This window comes from Colius striatus, chromosome 21 (genome assembly GCF_028858725.1).
Source record: "Colius striatus isolate bColStr4 chromosome 21, bColStr4.1.hap1, whole genome shotgun sequence".
NCBI classification, from domain to species: Eukaryota; Metazoa; Chordata; class Aves; order Coliiformes; family Coliidae; genus Colius; species Colius striatus.
Genome location: NC_084779.1, coordinates 3,278,559 through 3,301,768, shown reverse-complemented (window position 1 = coordinate 3,301,768; position 23,210 = coordinate 3,278,559). Strand labels below are relative to the sequence as shown.

Genomic DNA, 23,210 nt, shown 5'->3' with positions numbered 1-23,210 from the left:
CTCACTGGCTGCTGGACTCTCTTATTCCTCCTCATTTGAACTATTTGATGATAACAGAAAGCAATCAGGCTTGTCCATCCCTCTGACACTTAAGTGCTCCTCATTAAAGTATCACCTCCTAAGCTTTGTCCAGATCCAAATGTTACAAGCAGCAAGGCTTTTGTTACTCATCCCACCTTATGCCATGCTCTAAACGAACACTCTCCCCAGAATAAAACTTTTCCTGAAATTCATCTTGAGCTTTTTAGCTAATTACCTATCATTAATCTCAGTACCAGCTTTCAGATCACCCCAAACGCTTCCTTTCCCTTCTGTCTGCCACATAGTGTCACCCGATCTGCGCCTGCACTGAACTGAATAGGAACAGGGCAGCAGCCAGAGCTTTCAAAAGAAAAGGGGCACACAAATCCAGACAAACCTCAATGGCTGTCGGAAGACAGGCTTTCCAAGGCTCTGAAAACTGCAGCTTGAAAGGAAAATGTGACCTTCAAACTGCAAAGCATGATTTCCCTCTCCATCCCCCAGCATCGCCGCTGCTAGGATCCAGCATAGTCAGGATTCTCCTCCTTTCCCTTCGTGAGTCCCGACACGTTTCAGAGGCACCCTGTATCTGCTCTGTATCTGCCCTGGAACACTGCTCTGTATCTGCAGATTCATGTCTCCACAGCCAGCTGCATGGCTGAACTTTAGGGATGGCACAAAATACCTGACGCAGAACCCAGCGCTTCTGACGGAAAGTGCTAAAGCTGCACTGCAGCAGCCACGCTCACAAGTGCACATTCTATTTATACCCCAGCACATCCCCAAAATCCTCCAACTTACATGCCTTTTTTTTACAAAAATATCCATTCCACAAAATATCTGTTTCCAAAAGTCTTTCTTCCTCTGTACAGAGCCACACTGTAACGTGCTGCTGCTCCTTGCTCACCTTCCTGACGTGAAGGTAAGGAATCACGCTGCATTTTTTGCATCAGCAATGCCTTCCACAATCCATTTAATAACAAGGCACTGATTCCAGATATTCTTTCTCATCTGGCTAATTATTAATGATGATAAATTACATCAGGCCTTTCGTCAATCTGTGATGCACACCAGACATCATCACTGTGTAATGCGATGCTTTGCTACATAGCACCATCATTTCCTTTCAGTCTTTGGTCAGTGTCTCCTAGCCCAGCCAAATGGGACCACCAAAGGAAAGCTGAGGGTTAGAGGGGGAAGACAACAGAAAACAAAAAACCCCAACAAACAAACCCCTCTTTGTTACAAATTAACTGTACCTCCAGCATCTCATTCACTCCATAATGCTTTCAAATAAAAATGAGCAATATTAAGAGCACCAGCTGTAGGCAGCTGCAAGAGTTACACCTGCAGACAAGCACCTAATTATCTAGAGCTCATTACTTTGAGGCTCAGTTTTGCATCTCTAAATTAAAAAGAACTGGAGACAGCTCACCAGCACGTAAATCATTCCCAGCCCTCACCTCAGCCCCTGCATTTCATTCAGCCTGCGAGTCGTCAGGAGTGAGTTATCAGGGGAGCTGTCAGCCAACGCACCCCATCAGGCCAAACACAACAAAACCCCCAATCAATTATTTGTGTGCAATACAAATGGGTTTCTAAGGGCAACCTGATTTTGTTACTTTGGCTTCTTCAGCTGCAATCCCAGCACCAATGTAAATGGTCTGTTTTCAGCTTAGACCTAGTAAAGGTTGTTCAGAGTGGAAGAAACTGTGTCTAAACCTTACTAATGCTGCTGGGATTTTCCTTGCAGCGTGGTGTTTGTGGGTGGAGGGATGGGTCTGGAAGCAACAGAATGAATGTTTTTGTAACTGGGAACTTTGTCCTATGTGTATTTTTAACAGCAGCATCTCCAAGAAGAGGGTTTTCAAATCACTACCTGAATAAGGTTAAATCCAGGTTTGAATCAAGCTGCTAAATATTAGTCATTTAAATAAGTCACAAAGGCACCCTCAGGCTCAGGTAACACAAGGTGAACAACATGCCAGGTGAGCATCTCTGGTTCAGCTACAGAAAACTTCTCACTAGCTGACTTGGTTTAGCTTAACAGTCCACTTTTCTCCATAACACATCAACCATGTGTTTTTAAACTGGTATTTTATTCTTACAATATACGGACTCATCTAAGAGATAGAAAAGTCAATGAATTTCATCAGCTCCCTTTAGCTGGAAAGTCATGGTATCACCTCTCCAGAGGCAATGGCAACCTGAGGAATACACCAATGTAGCCTTAAAACCCCATTTCACTTTAGGAGGGTTATTTATGATTGTACTTGTCCACGTTAATTAAAATCCCCGTTACACTCGGGAACTTGCAACAGCCCCATTAGTCTGAACAGTCCCATCCTGCCCAGCCACCTCTCCTACTGCTCAGTGTGATGTCTCATTGTCCTCTAGCCACAACTTTAGTTGAGAGCTCTTATGAAGAGCCCAGAAAGGGGTAAAGAGCATGAGCTGTGGTGATCAGTGCTAACACTGGCTGAGCTCTGAAGAGCCAGCTGTAAGTCACAGGGGACCATTGTGGGCTGATATCTCAAGGAGAGACACCAGATGAAGCCTGCATTCCAAAATATACCACATAAATCAGCAGCAGAGATGGGTTACACCAGCACTGTACACACCTCTTTGAACAGCTCGGCATCAAAAGTGAAGCCCAAAAGTCCCAAGCAGCGTGATGGCAGGAGACTGGGCTAACTACCTCCTAATATTACACAAAACTGCCACAGATCTTACCTGTCAGGGGTGTGGGGCTGTGCTGCTCTAAACAATTATTAAGCTTTCTCTTGCTTTCTGCCCAAGTATAGACAGCAAGGCGTGGGAATGATGGGTTTAGGTGGTGCTGCTCTTCACATCTGTGCATTAAAAGCAAACCTGGATTTTTGTTTGTCTTCTAAAGATCTACACTAAGACATCACTTCCTTATCTGTTAAAACACATACAAGCTGACCAATATGGTCCTAGCAGTCAGAGCATATTCCTCAGCATCCTAGAATGTGTGCACACATCTTTATAGATGATTCATAAGTAAAGAAAAACAGGGGGAACAGCACCTGCGTCTTCCCAGTGTTGTTTCAGCAGGAGCTGCACGCCCTCTGCCACCATCCATGTGCTAGGAATAAATCACATCAAATGTGACCTGGGTAAGATGCACACGTCACCCTGCTACCAAGAATGGGAGAGAACCCATCCCCAGGAGGCCAGACAACTGCAAAAGGTCTGTGGGTCAAGAAACCACTGAGGTTACCAAAGGAATATTAAGACAGGGATAGGTAAGGAAATAACAGCTTTGAAATTGTCCTCTCCTTATGATACAGCAGTTCTATACCTGAACTCTTCATACTCACTTCCTAAAGCTCAGTGTCTCCTCTCAGACTTTTCATTTCTCTTTTTAAAAGTCCAAATCCAGCACCAGGATCCTTCCAAGGGAGGAACTGATTTGGAAAGGAAGCAACTTGACTGGATGGATGCTCTCAGAGCAATTCCTAGCCAGTCCTCACTTGAAAGCAAGGGCAGGCAAGGCTCTGCTCTCAAGGCTCCTTGGGGCAAAGGAAGTCCCAGATAGCATCTACAAGAATTCAAGTGGCATCAAAGGATAATTACTGCCATGAACATGTAATCCTAATGGCAGGCACCTGCAGGCAGGACACCACACAAGGAGATCCAGTATTAAGCCATCATCTGGCAGTGGTGCTGCCAAGAGGTGGTCCTGGCTTCTCCTGGCTGCTTGCCCCATGCCAATGTGAGCCCATTCACTGCTGCTCGATCAGCCAGACCAGGGAGGAGATTTGGATTAAAATGAACCTGTTTCTTCCAAACTTGGCTCACCACCCAGCCACACCAGCAACTATGTTGGCCTAAAGGACAGGACCAAGCAGGAACAGAGAGGGATGAGGAGGCTGCACCGCAAAATGTTCTTGCTATCGCTTCCCTAAGTGCATCCCTGGCATATGACATAAGCTGCAGGGATGTATTAACCCCTAGATGCAGCTACTGAGGCTGATCTAAACATAACACAGTGATCCTAAACATTATCACAACTTTAAACCACTGCATAAAATCTCTTTCTTTCCAAATGGTGAGGAGTTTTTTGCACTCCCAGTCGAGAACACAAGTGGATGCCTTTTAAGAAATCATTTTCCTGTAAGAAACAGTAACAGTCTCAAGCTTCAGTAACTGAATTCACAGCAGGACAGCCATCAGTTTCACAAATCATAAAAGCTTTGGAAGATTTATTCAAAAGATGTAAGTTCAGCAGGACTGCGAAAGGAAGAGCAAGTACATGTGTTACAGAAACAAAGCACTGCTGAGCTGTACCACACACAATCATAGAATCACAGTGTCATTCGTGTCAGAAAAGCCCTTTAAGCTCATAGAGTCCAATCATTCCCCCAGCACTGCCACAGCCACCACTAACCCATGGCCCTCAGTCCTACAGTTCCCCAGCTTTGGAATCCCATCACACCCCTGAGCAGCTTGTTCCAACGCTGGACAACCCTTTCTGTGATGCTCTAACTTGAGGCCACTGGAGGACTTCACTAAGGCATCACCCAAAATGAAGATGGTCTGTTTCAGACACAGCTCACAATGCATAACTGGAAAGCCACAGTTTTGACTCCAGAGCTGCCCACTGACTGCAGGTAAGACAGACAAGATCATTGTCTGCGTTGGGAAGTGTTTCCTTTGGGTTGAAGATGCTGTTCCTCACATGCACAACTCTTGTAGCTACACAACCCATTTCAAAAGCATCACCTCCTTTGGTTTCATGAGGGATGAAGAGACCTCAGTAAGAGAAAAGTAATAACTAATAGCATGAAGTTTTTTCCTTCTCAATTATAGGAAACCCATCCCTCACATGCACTCCTCACCCTAGGAGGCTGTCCCTGCTAACTGGCAGACTTGAATACACCAGCAATTAACAACCTGGAAAGCTACAAATAGAGACACAAAGAGTAAAAATCACCATAAAGTGGCTAAGTAATAGGCTTTTAGCTGACCAAAGGCAGTGATATTTCTCCCCTGATTAGTCTCAGTTTTGGCAGTGGCTGCTAAGTCACCTCTGTGCTCTGAAGCAACCCAAACACCTGCACACTCTCACAAAGGCAGCAGGTCTCCTACACCCAAAATGCCAGAGGGTTATCAGTTTGTGGATTAGCTCTCCTGGACACTAATTTCACCCAGGAACTTGATTCAAACAGGAGAAGCCTTCATGATTTCTGATCAAGAGCCTATTCCAAGACATTCTCACACTCTGAAGTAATTAGCATTTTAGTGGCAGTTCACAAGCTTAAACAGTTGCTTCTTTTAATTATAAGATTTTACACAGCTATTACACCCCTGCTATTCCCTGAAATGAGACACAGCTCCCCTGTCACCCAAGTAATTATTTTTGCAGCCCTAACAAGAATAAACTACCTTTAGAGTCAGGCAGCAGGCTGCCTACCTCCAGAACAAGAGAGCTCACCTTGCTCAATGCAGCCCTTCCAATATAAAGAGCATCTCATCTGTCTGTTCAAGTAATAGATCAGCTTCTGAAGCAGCAACATTTATGGTGCAAGTGACTGAAGTTAGTGGCTCTTGCTATTTTACAGGGCTCTTACAATGCACATCTCTCACTTCCATGGCACAAGGGACAATCCTGGACCAGAAGCAGCCCAAGTCCTACATCCAGTAATCCCTTCATCAGTTCATGTCTGGGTGGACAGGTAGGGGAAAAAAAGAACTTACGAATCACTTCAAAAAGTTGTTTACTCCTTGCACTCCACCTCCCCTAGAGTGTTGCTCAGAAACCTTCCAGCAGTACTGTTAAGTAAAGGGGCAAAGGGAATAACTCCAGGTCACATGGTAGACCTGGGAAAAGGGAAAAAACCTCAGAAATGTTGCTTTCTCAGGGAATGAGGCTTCCCTTGCCCCAGGCCACGAGCACTGGGCTCTTACAGGTCAGGTTTCATGGGATCCCTAAACCAACTCAGCTGCTAAACGTGACTAGCCAGCCATCCTGAGTCACCCACATGTTTCTGTCCTCTCCTTTCTGCAACCACTAACCATCACAAGACTCTTTGATGACCCAGCTCAGGCTGGTGATTCAACAGAAAACTTCTTTTTCTTGCTTGGCTGGGTGAATTTTTGGTGGATTCTGTGAGCTGACTGGAATCACCCAATACTCACATGATCATTACACCCCTAACAAGGGAGCTGGTGTGGAGAAACAGCCCAGTGACAACACATCCTCCCTTTCAGCTGCAGCTCACAGGTGCATCTCTTCGATCCTAACGTAAAACTACACCCATCAAAGCACCTGCCTTCACCCAAGACATCCAAAACTATATTTTGGAGACAGAAGTTGGCAACGTTCTCAGTCAAGGCAAAATACTCCATCTTGCTGGGTGACTCTTCCTCTTTTGCATTCAAGTGGAGGGACACTGGGCACAGCATGAAGTTCAGCTGTGTACGCACCACACTCTTTAACACTTCCTCATCTGTTTCCACTCCTCTGCCAAACTGCTGCAGCCTAAGTCAGAGCCAGGCACAACGGCCCCGAGGGGCCAAAATGACTTTTGCAAGCTATAAGAAAGAACCCAAGCAAAGCAAGGGAGGCACGATCACACCAGCTGAAGTCATGAGCAGCCCTGTGATCCTCTAAGATTATTTTTGCTCTTCATGTGAGATTGCAAGGAGGTAAATCTTAGTAAGATGTAGCTTATTTCTGAAAGGGATGGAGTCTGTTTAGGTGAAGGAGATTGGCAATTGCTCCTTTCCTGAGCAAACGAACTCAAGCCAGCAAGCTGTAGGACAGACAGACAAACAAAAGCCATCATGCATTTACCAAAAAAGAAATGGGAAACAAGTGGGAAGAGTGACACGATCTGAGAACACATTTCCCACGGCTGCAACACTGCAAGACTTGTTCTCTATGGTACTATCTCATTTGAAGTCTTATAATTCTTGAATTAGTAACTCATTTCAGTGCCATTAGTTCATTAACACATTGAATCTTTCAGGAGGTGTTTTACATACCACCTTGAACATGCCAGTTCTAGAAACATGCTTTGGCAAAGGCATCCTCTCATCACAAGTTGTGTCCTGTGGTGCACAATCCCGTCCTGTGCTACCAATCAGGTGCAAATCCTGCAACTACACCCCTACAAATACTTCCAGCACCCGCTAAAACACCCCCAAAACCTTGTTGTTACATTCAAGTCAAGCCACAATGGATGTTTAGGATCAGGCTGTTCCTCCCCAAGCCCTTGACCAAAGCTGTGTCTATAAACACCACGTGCAAGGAAACCCAAGTGGTGATGTACAGCTGCACTAAGGCAGCAGCACAGGCGGCTCTTTGGGAGGTGATGCAGCAACGCTCCAGAGCTTCACTGTCAGACAAGGTTATTCACGGGTCAGGCTGCTCTCCTGTGTTATCTGCCAAGCTGCAGGCAGCTCTGCTGAGGAATTTGAAATGGTGTGTTTTCTGGTTTAGGGATTAAGCACTCTGGGAAAGCAGACTACTGGCATTTGGGACAGGGAGCGAGGACACATCACGGGCAAGGTTTAGCTTGAGTGCTGATGAATTCATGCAGCTATCCTGTTTATAAGGAAGTGATACTAAGAGAAGCACTGGTTTACACACAGAGCATCTTTCTAACACATATGACAAACAAAAGACAACAGTCAACACTGAAAAAAAGGTAAAATCAAGTTATTTACCACTGAAATCTAAGCAGAGGGGGGTTCATCAAAATTCAATGTATAAGCCATTCCCAGCTGGCACATGGAGCTGCAGGGCACATGCCTCTACCTAAGCAGCTACCTCCAGTCAGTTGAGGACTCCAAAGGAGAAGGGAGGGCAAGAGAGGAGGTGGCCATCTGCACTCAATCAAATGAAGCTCTGAAACAAAACTCCTGAAGGGGTTTTAGCCTAGTGGACTTGGAGACAGAAGGCTGAAGTTCTCTCTCTCATCCCTGCAGAAGTAAACCAGGACGTAATTGTCATTTCGCCTTCTTCCATATGAGGCTTCTGCTCAAAGCTGCTGCACACAGCATGAACAGGGCCTAACTTGTCATTGCCAACAAGCTCATCTCTGACATATAATGTGCCTGTGTAATAAAAAGAGGTGACCAAGAGACAAGACTTTCTGAAATAACTCCTAATGCCAGAGGTAAGGGTCTCCCACCCAGACAGCTTCCTCTATTTCACATTCTACAGATGAATTCATACAGACACCCTCAAAGAAGGAAGCAATGCCAGTGCTGGAGGCCATGAGGTCTAAAGTCCTTGTTAAGGAAGCTCAGCTCGTGCTACTTCAGTGGATGAAGTTATCTGGCACAGCTTGAGAAAGAATAATTCAGCAGCGGCTTGTGAAATTGGCTGTACTCTGTTCTAAATTTATGCAAGATATGGTGTGTTATCTTGGATACAGGGCCCATGTCTTCATTAGTTGAAGAGGTCCCTCGAGGCAGGAACCAGTTTGCAGGCCCAGGATCCCGTGGTGCTGACAGGCAGCTCACCAGAACTCGCACACGGCGCAGCTCCCAGCGCCAAACAGCCACCCAAGCAAAGCTGCTTGCAGTGGGACCATTACACACAGAGCTTCCTCACCAGAGCCACAGGAACTGGGGACAAACATCACCAGCTTGGTGAAGCAGAGGATGCCTTTTCAGGCATTGATCCTCCTTTGCAGCAAGTAACGATATCAGTTGCTAGAGAGGTCATGCACACACGGGTATTTAGATGATCATTATGAGACTACCTGCTTTACAGTGAGATATTAAAGCCTCTTTAATTCAGGAACAAATGTAGCATCCTGCAGAGTAAAAATATGGAGTAATGTAGATTTGTAGGCAGACTGAACTTTAAAACAAGTTTTTGTGGATGCCTGAAGTACCATATGTGGCTTTCAAACAGTTATCACATCCCTGTCCACATAAAGGACTCTCGTTCATTAATCTTCCAGAATACTTTAAGATAAAAAGCATCCTGCCCTTCCCAGTCCTCCCTAGTCATTTCACTCTGTCACAGAATCACAGAATGGGGGGGATTGGAAGGGACTTTTAGAGATCATCTAGCCCAAGCCCCCTGCCAAAGCAGGTCCCACCTAGATGAGGTCACCAGGGCAGAGCAGAGGGGCAGCACAACCTCCCTGGCCCTGCTGCCCACACTCTCCTTGCTGCCCCCAGGCTGCCACTGGCCCCTTGCCCACAAGGCCACGTTGCTGCTCATGTTGAGTTTGTTCTCCTCCAGCACTGCCAGGTCCCTCTCCTGGAGCTGCTCTCCATCAGGTCACCCCAAGCCTGTCCTGGGGTTCTCCTTCCCCACTGTGACAACAAATGAAAAGATTACACTGCACTAAGATTTTTCTCTGTAAATAACGTAATTTGATGGCACAGGAACTGAAAACTGTAATAACCAGTTATGCAACCAAGTGGTTTTAACATAAGCCAAGATTTTCTGAGGTCAACTCATACCTGAGCAGCAGAAACTGAGCCTTTATTTTTCAAGTAAGGAGAAGCTACACTGCACCAGAAAGCAGCACAAAGAAAATACATTTCCAGTGCAGTTATGCTGCCCAAAAAACCAACTTTTAATTTTCCCAGGTACTTCTGATACGTATTCCTTAAGCTCTGTGACAGAAACAGCAATTCAGGAGCATTTAGAAGCTTTGAATCCAAGTTTGGACAAAGTTGACAATCAAATTGAATCAACAATCAATCGATGTTGAAGAAGTGCAACATCAAAGAACCACAGACTCTTAAGTGTTGGAAGGTTGAAAGCTCATCCAGTGCAGCCCCCTGCCAGAGCAGCACCACCTAGAGCAGGGCACACAGGAACTCATCCAGCTGGGTTGGAATGTCTCCAGAGAAGGAGCCTCCACAGTCCATCTGGGCAGCCCCTGCCAGGGCTCCCTCACCTCAACAGAGCAGAAATTCTTCCTTGTGTTGCTTTGGAACCTCTTCTGTGCCAGCTTGTATCAAATAGAAGGGTTGGGTTTATGACACACCTATGACAGCAGTGTGCCAGAGGAGACCAAGAAGGTCAATAGATCCTGGCACTGGAATGGCAGCAGGCCCAGGGCAGGCATTGTCCCCCTGTACTGGGCACTGGTGAGGCCATACTTTGAGTTCTGTATTCAGTGTTGGCCCCTCACTACAAGATGGATGTTGAGGACAACCAGACTCACACCCTTGTACATCCCAACCCAAACATATCACCTGATCGCTAGCAACAAGTGATGGCAATGCAAAAAAGAAACCCAAACAACCAAAGCAAGCTTGAAACTTGGTGAATCCTGCATTTAATCTAAAGCACTTGGGTTAAGTCTGCATTTCAAAAAGTCATTTTGAAGGAGCTGTAGTCCAGGGATTTGTAAAGTTTAAGATTCTGCAGTGATAATTGAGTTTCCTTAAGGGAAAAAAAAACCCACAAGCAAACAAACAGCTTTTGCAGCAGTCAAAACCATTCAAGCACTACATAAGGAACTCAGCTCTGCAGAGACCACCTCAGTTAATTAAAATATGGCAGATGTCCATGCTGAGCTCATCCATTCAGAAGTTTTCAGCTGCATTCACTAAATGGATTAATCAAAAATATAGATAATGATGGGATAATTTATAGTAAAAACACAGACAGGAGAAGGGGTAAATGGGCATCAGCTGGAACACAGAAAGTGCCACTTAAACACAAGGAGAAAGTCCTTTGGTGCTGAGGTGAGGGAGCCCTGGCCCAGGCTGCCCAGGGAGGGTGTGGAGGCTCCTTCTCAGGAGATTTCCAAACCCACCTGGACACATTCCTGTGTCCCCTGAGAGAGGGGAACCTGCTTTAGCAGGGAGTTAGGCTGGATGAGCTCTGCAGGGCCCTTCCAACCCCCACCATTCTGTGATTCTATGATTTTCAAGATGTAATTGATTACATCCCCATCTGAAGATACTAAAACATGCACACTAGCCGTGGATTTGTACCCAATGCATCCAGCAGTGGGTGAGTCTGCTAGAGAAGTTACTTCTCCAATTAAGTGAAACATTAAGCATGATGTCCTTTCAAACGTCAAATATAATCAGAAGTTATTGTCCATATCTCATGATGCATTCCTCCATATTTTAAGAGCATATTGCCAAGAGAAAGTATTTTGCAAGGTCAGCTATTTCATCAGTCATCTTCACTTTTATCTAAGAACACCTTCCTTCCATTCCATACCACATACTGTTAATCTTTACCATATACACTGATCACATCCAACAGTGCTTGTGAAAGGGAAACCCAGCTGGAATTCCCCAACTGGATCTTGGGACCTTGAATTCTGATTCATTTAATCAAACTTGCTATAGCCTGAAGTACTTGGCCTTGTCTAAATACAAAAGCTTCTGCTGCTTCTTCTTGTTTGAATGAATCCTTACATTTGAGTTGATTTACACCAAGTGTGTTTAGAGATGCTTCTTAATGCATCAAGCTGAATGGATACAAGGCCTTTTACTCAGAAAGTAGCAGAAAGCATCCAAAGAAAATGCATCCATTGAACTAAATCACGTTTTTAAGAAACCAACCCAAGGAACCAAACCCCTTTTGCTCAGGCAAGGGAGAATCTGTGCCACAGATAAAGAGGAGGCTGTTTTCCAGGCAAAAGTGGTTATTGAGCTAGGTGGGTAAAATGCAGTCCTAATCATAGTGTCTTCCTCCAGCAAGCCTGCAATGCTGAGCCCTATCTGGAAGTAACAGAGCCCTACAGCAGCAGTGAAAACTGCATCACACCACTACTTTAAGGATCATCTCTGTCACGGGCTGGGTTAGCTGCTGCCATGGCACCTAAGGTCAAGACAACAAGTATAAAACCAGGCTGATATATCCAAAAGCAAATCCCCAAGGAGATCTGTGCATGTTCCTACTGATGGGAGGGAGTTACTAAATTCCTTGTTATGGCTCAGAAGAGATCTGAGAAAGAGATACCCTTTAGGACTTCTCTTCCTTACTGAAAGGACTCAGTGTAATCAAGCTGTGACTGTTAACTGCTGCTTCCAATGGGGAAAAAAAGCCTTCCACGTGAGGAAAACTCCCTCCCACTCCAAACACAATCAACAGGAATCCTTCCTCTTACATTTCCATAAGCAAAAAGCCAGTGAGGTAAGGAAAGGAGTCAGTGCAGCTCCCTGGGCCACGGAGGGAAGCAGGTGCTCTCAGATCAAAAAATATGAGCGCTCTTTAGGACCTTCTGGGGAATCTGAGAGGTGCCAAGATATGGAAACACACACAGCCAGGCCATTTACTGCACAACAGGAGCAGAAATGAGGCCATCAGCCAAGAGGAAAACGAAATGTTAAAGCTACAGAACAGAACTCCAGCCAAAAAAGTTTAAACCTTTCACCACACAGTGACTATTAAATCTTATCACAAAGCATTAATTTGATTATGGACACACTCCCCATTTCCACTTGGACTGTTTTCATCTCAAGTTACTTTACCCAATCTGCTTAATTTTAAGGAGTTACCGAAATACATCCTGAACATCCATCACACTCTTGCTGCAGGAGAGAGACTCACAGGATCATAGAACAGTAGGGGTTGGAAGGGCCCTTTAGAGATTATCCAGTCCAACCTCCCTGCAGAAGCAGGAAAGCGAAAAATATTAATCAATCACATTTTTTCCTTCAGTGGCATTAATCCCCTTGGCTGCAGACGTCAGCAGAAGAGCACCAGAGGCTAGAGGACAGTCTCTGTTAATGATGTCTTCTCACAGCGCAGTGAATGCTTCCTGTGCTCCACACAACAGGCCTGGAGATTGCTTATTACCTGTGTCTGTCTCTGACCCCAGATGGTTCACACAAGAGACCAGGTCTCACCTGGGCCTTCAGCACAGGACTGAGAACATCTCTTTCTCTATTTCAAGCCAATCCCTGAAGCTCAGTGACCGACAGTAGCCTCCCAACCCTACTGTATGGGTTTTTTTGCAAGAGTAGCCAAGCTGGGGGCCTCTGTAACCTCCTGGAGACACAGCAGGAGGAACAAGGCATTTAACTTCCTAAAACTGTCTCAGCAAGACCCATGAGAAACAAGGTTTCACAGACAAGCTGAGCCAGTAGCTAAGTTTGTTCCATTTCAGTTTCCCAGGGAGGTGTGGAGGCTCCTTCCTTGGAGCTCTTCAAGACCCACCTGGACACATCCCTGTGCGACCTGATCTAGGTGGGAGCTGCTTTGGCAGGATGGATTAGATGATCTCTAAAGGTCCCTTCCAACTCCTACCATTCTGTGATTCTATGATTCAGCAACTGCCCTTTCTCCTCCTCTGTCGTGAACCACGGGCTGAGTTTAACACCATCAGACAAGTCACTGCTTTGCCCAGCTCATTCCAGTCTCTGTACTGGAACAGAGGATCCCAGGGTCAGCCTTCACATCCTACCTTATGGAACACTGTGTTTTTGAAACCCAATGATTTTTAGCATTGCTCAGTCTCCAAGGATGAGGTGTGTACATGGATTTGGGTGCAGCCCCACAGACTGTGGCACTGCCTTGCTGCCCATATTAAGATGTTCAGCTCTGTGGTGCTCACACACTTTGCACAGTGAATGAGGCAGGCACTGACAACGTCTCTGCTCATCCACATCAGCCAGTGGGGGAGAGCTCAGAAGAGCTTTCTGCTCAAGATCCTGTCCCCCTCTCATGTGTTTTGGTTCATTCCCAATCACTGAATAAACCAGCTCATGACACAGCCTCCAACAGCTTCTGGGACTCAGGCTCTCCAGTGACTCCTTCAAGCAGGGAGAGCTGACTTGCTCTTTCTTTGGAGAGATGTGGATGATTTACATTTACAACATTTGAGAAGACAGAAAAGATTTTTGGGGTTCTCATCCTGCCAAAAAAACAGCTTTGGAAATCCAACAGCTTCTCAGTAAAAGCAGCAAATAGCAGCACCAAGTTTTCCTCAAGCACATGAATTTTGGTCCCCTACCCTACTCCCTGCACTGATTTTGGTATGAGGCTATGCCAAACCATCTGTACCCCTACAGAGTAAATCTCCAGGTTTCCATTTCCAAGCAGATCCAAATCTTTGAAGGGAAAACAAGAACAATAACAGACCTCAAGAAGACAGATACCTGAAACAGAAGAGTTTACATGAAAAGAGGTACACTTTGAGAATTAGAAGAGGATGAGAAAAAGCAAACATGCTTATATTTATTTCCTGCCTGGAGTTTCAAACAGAGATGAGAAATTAAGGAAGATGATTCAAAGATCTAAAAAAAAAAAAGGAGAGCTGATCAAATTCTTTCAACTATCTGAAAACCCAGGGGCCTACCGCAGTAGCTGGGTGTGAATCTGGACACTCTTAGCACAATCACCCCCTGAGAAAACAGAGGCAGCAGCTCATTTTGTCATTTTCTGACTCATCTCCTGCATTCTGTAGTCAAGCCATGTCAGGGAAACAGAAAAGCTTTCTCCAATATCAGTCCAAATAGGAAGGAGACTATTGACCCAGCTTTAGCAGCTGCAGGCGTTTTTTATCAGCACATAAGTCAAATACACACATTTAATACTCTGGACTCAGCCTGGGAAGCACTCCACTGCTGCTTTTGCCAGTTAAGCTAAGCCAGTATTAGCATGCATGCAATTGGATTTTATGTTTTGGGAGTAGGAGATGCTCCAGGGACTAAACCAGGGGTTGTCTCTTCCCTTGTCTGATGGAGCTGTCCCTGGTTTAGCACAGAGGGTCAAGACATCACACAAGTTTGGTCAAGACCCCTCCTAACTTGGTGACATCAATCCCCCTCCAACCATTGCAGAGCTGCTTCCCACCTCTGCACTCCCACAGCACTCCCAATAATTAACTCATTAGCATATTTGGGAGTCCTGGGATGATGGATATGCATTATAAAACCTCTTTTTACTCAAAACTAATCAAAACCAAGCCCAAGTAGCAGCGCTTTAAGTCTGGAAGCACAGCCACGTCTGTCTGAGCACAACACATGCCTGTGGAAATCGCCACAAATATGCAGCACTCAGACATCAAAGCCAGGAAAAGAAGAGCAGTAAAAAAGGGCACCCAAGGTCAAAACATACATCAGAGCTTTTAAACCCAAGATTTTTATTACAACAAATCTTTCAGAAGGGTTTGCAAAAGATGACAAATTTCCTCCTCCATGAGAGAAAATCAAGCTGAACAACTCAAACTCTGCTTCAGAGATCGGGTGGGTTTTTAGAGCAAGTGATGCTGAAGTGCTCTGTAGTTTCAGTAGTTTTGGGGGCAAACGGGATTACAAAAGCATACCTTGCTTTAATTAGGTCTAAGTGTGCATAAATCCAGCAAATTTGGTCCAGCCCTAAGGTCCAAACCCTCTACCACCAAAGGGAGAAGCAGTGAGCCAGCTACACGATTTCACTCACTCAAGATGAGAAGAAAACAACTTATTTTTACTTCACTGGGAACGTTTGGGCATAAATTAAAAGAAAAAAATAGCAGAAAGGATAATTTGAGTGATGTTACTTGGACACATTCTACACTTTTAAAGTTAAAGCCTCAAGGCCTTCAAGTTCATTTCCCCTTTGATCCACGAGAGCCTAAATTTATTGACTTTCCAGACACAAGGCTCATCTCTTTGTACAGGAAATTGGAAGGAACTCAGACACAGCTTTATTTAAAGTTCACACTCCCCCTATTGGGCTCCTCTACCACACTGTGATTTTACTCCAGGCATTTACTTAAAAAGCTAAAAAAAGACCCCAAAAACATAGTCAGACCTCTAACAAGAACAGACAACACTGACCAAGGCACAAGGAGTGTTTCCATTGGGTGGCCAACCAGTTGTGAAGTTTTCTCTGGTTAAAGTAAACCCTTCTGAGTAATTAATGAAATATTTGATAAGTGGGGAGGTTTTTTGGTCATATGGTGAAGGAAGCCTTTCAAATTGGAAGCGAAATTTGAGATGATTGAGATCTTCCTCCCTGAGAGCAACAACATTGACCAGATCCATGTTTTGAGCAGCCTGAAAGTACCTCACAATCTGGTTTATCCCATTTACTGGGGCAGTCTTAAGAGGCAGGAGAGAATCACAGAATGGGAGGGGTTGGAAAGGACCTTTAGAGATCTAGTCCAAGTCAATGTCAAAACAGGTCCCACCTAGATCAGATCACACAGGAACGTGTCCAGGCAGGGTTGAAGACCTCCAGAGAAGGAGCCTCCACACCCTCCCTGGGCAGCCTGGGCCAGGGCTCCCTCACTGAAACAGTTTGTCCTTATGTTTCAATGAAACTTTTTGTGTCCCAGCTTCTTTCCATCACCACTTCTTGTGTCACTAGATACAACAGAAAAAAACTGCTGCCCCAACCTCCTGACTCCCACCATTGAGGTATTTGTAACTATTAATGAGATCCCCCTGAACTCAGGCTTCTGTTCTCCAGGCTGAACAGCCTCAGGGCTGCAGCCTTTCCTCCTCACACACATGTTCCAGCCCCTCAGCATCTTGCTGGCCCTGCACTGGCCTCTCTCCAGCAGTTCCCTGTCTCTCTGCAGCTGGGGAGCCCAGAACTAGACACAGGACTCCAGATGAGGCCTCAGCAAGGCAGAGCAGAGGGGCAGCACAACCTCCCTCGACCTGCTGCCCCCACTATTCTTGCTGCCCCCAGGATGTCATTGACCTTGGCCATAATGCTACCAAAAAGTCATAGTAAAGCATCACTGAAAAATACACACTCAGAGTGATGGAGAACACTGCAATCAGACAGATCTGGTCCCCTCCAGATAAGTGGCAAAGAAATACTGACCTAGGTACATTCTCCTGCCTTACATCCTTGCACTGCTGTATCTATCTGAAGTTGAGTTAATTTATTATAAGGCTATGAATCTTAAAAGTCTCCAAGCCCTTAGAAAAATAAAGCCTATGCACATGTAGGTACTTTTCTTCTCAGGAAAGCTGGGCAATCACTCTTTCCCAACTGCAAGGCACAAGGTGGCTGATGGAGAGTGATGAAGAGTCTGGGGCTACTTTTTCCAGCTTGAAACTGTGTGCTCAGCACCCATCTTTTAAAAAGTTTAAGTCACTCTCCATTAGGGAAAAGAGACAAGTGGTGCTTTTGTGACAGTTATTTCTCCTGCCACTTACTCAAACCCCTCCACGGGCCTGAATGTCATTTTTCTCCCTGTTTGTCACATGTTCACTACAGAGTGCTACGTAATCCTTTTGGAGATGCAGAAATACAGCCTCACTTATTTCTCTGAGCTCCACAATTTATGGTCTAGCAGAGATGCTGGCCAAAGATGACACAGCTTTACATGCTATTACAGACTGGGTTTCAGTTCCAAAAAGCCAGCTACTTCGGGAAAAAGAGTTGCACTGAGGTGCTTCAAAGCCTGGGACAGCTCTTGATTGCAACAGTATTCCTGACACTATCTCATTTGCATTATCAAATTCATCACCACCCTCTTCTCCCAGTTTCTTTCACCCAATAGTACATTTGATTTTGGGGTGCATCCCTCAAAAATGTTTGTCTGGCTTCACTATAAGAAACAGTTACTCCAGCTCAACCCTGACTCCTGGCAGCATTTCCATTTGTTCCTGGGTGCCTGCTATGCACCACCACTTCCCATCAGCTGCTTCCTAAGGTGTTATTTCCAGGAATTAATTCCTGCAGTGATGTTTTATAACAACTGGAGGGGATGTACCAGTAGCTTTCAGATTTACTAATATGGAATCAGAGCAGTAGCTTTCCTTTCTGTCCTCTCTACCTATTGGTAGGAATCCCACCCTTGCACATCCACTCACAAAACAAATCAGTTTAGGAGGCTGCTGAATGAGTTTACAACTGTTGAACAATGCTCTCCAACTCTCTACTGCCACTTAGCAGAAACAGCTGCTTTAATAAGAGCTTACATCTTTAGCTGGCTAATGCAATAACAAAATTAAACAGGACAACATGGAGACTAATCCAACCAGGGAAGGGGAAAAGCCATTTAGTGTTTCCAAGCACTGGAATGAGCCATGAAGTCTCCTCATGCACACAGCCTGTGCAGGCATTAACACTCCACAACCACGTTGTGCTCCTGCATGGATTTGCCAGGATCTGTTTACATGATCCACTTTTCCCTGTTAAAGGCATGAAAGAAAACACTCTGTGGAGAAGCTAAGAGGCAAGGCCGCCTCTCCCCGGCTTTTTGCAACTTTTCCTGCAAACTGAGCAAACAAAATGAATGCAGAAATATCAGTGCTGCTCCTGAAATGTATTAACAATGAGAGTGAGGGCTGCTGAAAGAGAAAGGGGGGACTGAAAGTCTTAACAAAAGCCCACAGCGCACTGGCTGTGGCTAAAGCTAGAGCCTGAAAGACTTCTTTGTCTTTCTGGTCAATGCAAGCCTATTCAACAGCCCCATATATAGCAGAAAGAAAGTGAGGGTGGAAGAAGAGTCCTGTCTCTTTAGGGGACGTCTCCTCAGCTGCCAAGCTGCAAGGCAGAGAGAGAGGGGACTCTAGCATGAACACAGAGCTGCTTTCCAAGCAGCCCGTACACCAGGCATTGTCTATTAACAAATGCTGACTGAAAGGACAGGCTCTGCTCGCACCCAACCTTCCTCCTACCAAGGGACACAGATTCCAGGAACTGGACATCTAGTTTCCAAAGAACCTCTAAGTGCAGTAAAAATAGTAAGTTATGGGAAATAAATCCCTATTTCTGAAAGTCCATTTGCTTTTCTACAATCCCTTCCTCCCAACAGTGAGCTATTGTTCCACTCCTGCTGCTGACGAAATGTTTGTGTTCCTTCTCGGGGTCCTTTCCATTTAGACACCTGCTCCTTGACATGAGAGAACTACCCACCACGCATGCAAACATTTCACACTTCAAGAGAAGAGAAATTTAATACTCATTTCCCCAACCAAAACCAACACCTCCCTTCCCCTTTGTTTTCTTTTTTTACCATAAAACGTCAGCAGAGCTCAATAGTGAACGAAAATGTCTAGAACAGGTCAAAAGAGGAGGGTACCAGTTGATAGTGGTGTGTCACTTAACACTGACATATGCAACCACCAGTTTGAAACACACAGTGATGAAGGCAAGCACTGGCTTGAAGGGAACTGACACTTGCTGAGGGGATTTCTTCTCATAGATGTTGAAATTGGGGTACACACAAGCACCAGGGATGCCTTCTCACACATCCATGAGGCTGGACTCTCCAACATGGTTTAAGATGTGTCTGTCCCCTACCTTCTTGCAAACTGCATGTCCCAAGGAACAGAAATATGCTGCTGTAAAAACCAAGAGTGGTGAACAGATATAGGTCTGGGCTCCTGAAGCAGGTATTAAGTGCTCATTGCATGCTGGAGCCTGTGGCCAAGGAGCAAGGTTTGAACTCTTCTTGCTTCTTGACCACCACAAAGCCAAGATTTTGATGCTGGCAGGACTACTGCAAGCAGGTTTCTGCAGTCACCCTCAACTTATCACCAAATAAAGGAAACACGTCAGTGAGGAAAAAAACCAACAAAGTGCATATTTCTACCACTTTAACATCTATTACTCAAACCACAGCATCATAGAATCATGGAATGGTGGGGTTGGAAGGGACCTCTAGAGATCATCCAGTCCAACTCCCCTGCAGAAGCAGGGTCACCTAGATCAGGTCTCATAGGAACATGTCCAGGCAGGTCTTGAAGCCCTCCAATGAAGGGGCCTCCACAACCCCTCTGGGCTGCCTGTGCCAGGGCTCCCTCACCTGAACAATGAAGTTGTTTTTTCCTATGTTTAAGTGGAATCTTTTGTGTTCCAGGTTCATCCCATCACCCCTTGTCCTGTTACTATCTACTATAGAAAAGAGGGATGTCCCAGTCTCCTGACACCACCCTTTAGATATTTGTAAATGTTAATAAGATCCCCCCTCAATCTCCTCTTCTCCAGACTAAACAGCCCAGTTCCTGCAGCCTTTCCTCATATGAAAAATGTTCCAGTCCCCTGATGATCTTGGTGACCCTGCGCTGGACTTCCGTGTCCCTCCTGAGCTGAGGAGCCCAGAACTGGACACAAATGCAAAAGGATGCAAGAGGACAGCATAGCAATCACCTTCATGAACCTACTCTAGAAGAGGGAGCTCTTGCATGCTTCACACACACAGGATATACACAGACTCAACTCAAGAGAAACCTGAGCACACAGGCTCCATTTCCTACAGCAGCCTGACGTTGGGTGGCCACACCAAAGAAAGTTGGGAAGATCCCATCTTTTTGCACCACCAAACAAGCCAACCCATATTGCTGCATTTAAACACTTTGCTTTTGGAGACCCTACATTGATTTTTGGAGTTGGCTAAAGGGCAAGAAATCTCTTTATAAAAAGATGTAAACTAATTTCTTTATGCAAACTAATTTCTTTGCCTTAAAAATAAGGGCTTTTAATTGCAATCACAGCAATAACTTCTGCAGGAACAGCTTGGAAAGATATGAACTTCCCCCCCACACTCCGTGTCGGAGCTGAACGAAAAGGGAATAAAACTCAGCTGTAACCAGAGTTTTAATTAAATTGGATTGCTAGCCCATTCCATAAGTATGCACAAAGCCACAGCTCACACCGGATGCTATTCCCTTTCACGCTTTTCAGTGCAGAAAGGGCTCCTGTTCTTAACCATCAAGATAAAGATCTTTTTTAGAAGGGCTGATCTGTTGCTTCATTGGAAAAATGGTGGAAGGTCCCATTTAAAAAGAGCCAGCTGTGCAAAAAGTTACTGTTCATTGGGCATGGTGTGTGTGTCCAGAGGGAGAATCCACTCGGACAGAGCAAGCAGGCAGCCTGCTGCACCCACAGTCACATCCGAACGGACATCTCGCAGCACAAAGAGGCATTTAAAACACACACACACACACACACACTCTTGCTGCCCTCCCCTCCTCAACTGCAGGAATATTTGTTGCCTCCTTTGTTTCTTTGCAGGTGGGGAATGGAGATGTCAAACAGGCGGCTCGTAAAGCAGGGCAAATGAAATTAAAACACAAACCCCTCTGCACTGCAAACAGCAAAGTAGCTGTGGCTGTTGCAGAAGGAGGATTTTATAGGATGCTCTTATATATGTCTCATGCTCTCAGATCCAACTGTCCAAGCACCAAACCACCTTCAAAGGCAAGAAAGAACTAAAAAAAGCAAAAAGAGCAATGAAAAAAAAACAAGTTACCCGGCAGAAATTCAGGTAATTCCTTGTGCACCTGAAACTCTGGTGAAGGCAGCAGCTGCTACAATATGCAAGCTTGAAACCAAAGTCTGAAGAAAGGTGGAAACAGAGAAGAAACAAAGAAACACAGTCCATGAAACACCTGTTTCTCACCAATGACTTGGGCTTCAATTTGCAACCCTGGCATTATAAACAGAGATGGTATAGAAAGAGGAAATTCTCTTTCCCCTACCTATCTGTAAGTCAGAGGCTGCTGTGTTGGGTTAAGAACAAAACATAGCAGGGTAAGTTATATTTATTGATATTCCTGAACCCAGCACATATCAAGCAGCTGCTTCAGTAAAACACTCTTCACTAAAAGCTTTAAATGTTACCACTATAGATAGGAGAAGGTCAATAAGTGCTTCACGGAAGTACACTCTGTTTTCAGGTAAATCAAGATGTAAATGTTTGTTCTACTTAACTCTGCTTTGTACAGTCCAGAAAGACTGATCACAGATAACATGCATTTTGATATGCAATTATGAAACGCTGGCATTTATAAATCACAACATCTCAGGGGCTGGAGGGGACCTGGAAAGCTCATCCACTGCAACCCCCCTGCCAGAGCAGCATCACCTAGAGCAGGGGGTACACAGAAACTCAATGTCTCCAGAGAAGGAGCCTCCACAGCCCATCTGGGCAGCCCCTGCCAGGGCTCCCTCACCTCAACAGGGAACAAATTCTTCCTTGTGTTGCTTTGGAACCTCTTCTGTTCCAGCTTGTGCCCGTTGCCCCTTGTCCTGTCATTGGCATCACTGAGCACAGCCTGGCTCCAGCCTCCTCACACCCACCCTTGATGCATTTGTAACATGAATGAGCTCACTCCTCAGTCTCCTCCAAGCTCCAGAGCCCCAGCTCCCTTCCAGATATGGTCTCAAGGGGGAAGGAGTAGAGGGGGAGCAGAACCTCTTTGACCTACTGCCCACAGCCCTTCTAACCCACCCCAGGATGCCATCGGCCGTCTCGGCCTTGAGGGCATGTTGCTGGCTTATGTTCATCTGTAATAAAAGTTACTCAATAAAACAGTTAAGGAAAAAAAAAGGAAGTTCCCAGATACACTATTACACTGTACACAAGAGCTGTGCAGTACTGCTTACGGCTCAGTATTCAGGGGGGAAAAAAATGAAGACCTAAGAAATGCCAAAGAGTCTCTTTGGCCAGTGAGAGCTCTCCAAGTGCAGACCAGGGAGACTTAAGCCTCAGCTGCTGGGCTCTTTGGTGCTTTCAGCAGTATGAATGCTGTAGCCTCGACACTCCAGCTTTAAGGGACAAGCAACACAACTGAAAAATATGTCAACCAAACAAGCCTCTTCAAAGTACTGTTAGCAAAGGGTTCCTGGTGTTATGTTCCTTGCTTTTACTGAGTCATAAACAGCAAAGGGCATGACTTATGTTTTTCAGTATAGATTGTGATCAGTTCACTGATGTTACTTCAGTCACATTTCACAGCTGCCTGAGTTGCCTCTGGGATGATCCTAAAATCTTGTTCTGTCCCCTAGCACCATGCAAAACAGCCACAGAAACCATTTCCCCCCACAGACAGGGAAACACGAGCCTGCCCTCTGATCCCACCTGCTTCCAAAGCTTACAACACATGGCACTTGATGCTTCTCATGAGGAGACTTTTCTCTCATGAGCAACCTTCACACCAGTAACCACTCCTACACCATGGTTACTCTCACATAACAGCACAGAAACCCAAACCAACGAGTGGCCATCCCACACACAGCAAAGACAAGCCCTGCATGGGAAAAATGCACCAAAAATGTGACAATTCCAGCTTAAGGTTCAGCAGCTCCTTGCTTGAAGACACCATGAGATGGCCCCCAGGCAAGCTTTGGCTTTTTTCTGCCCACATTGGCACCAAAGGTTTCTAAGGGGAAGTTGCTATTATTACTGGATACAACCAAAGATGCCAATGTTGTGGAGTGTTTGCCAGGCACAGAGACGGCTGGTTTTTGCTTTTGGGGCAATTGCTTTTCAATCCCTGGAAAGCTTATTTTGTTGCAACTTCCTTGTTCTTAAGAGGAATTT

General features: G+C 45.4%; 1 protein-coding gene across 8 annotated transcripts in view; it reads right to left on the bottom strand.

Annotated features, from left to right (window-relative positions):
• EIF4G3 (eukaryotic translation initiation factor 4 gamma 3) overlaps positions 1-23,210 on the bottom strand; it is a 165,054-nt gene that overhangs the window by 125,737 nt on the left and 16,107 nt on the right. The window lies entirely within an intron of this gene.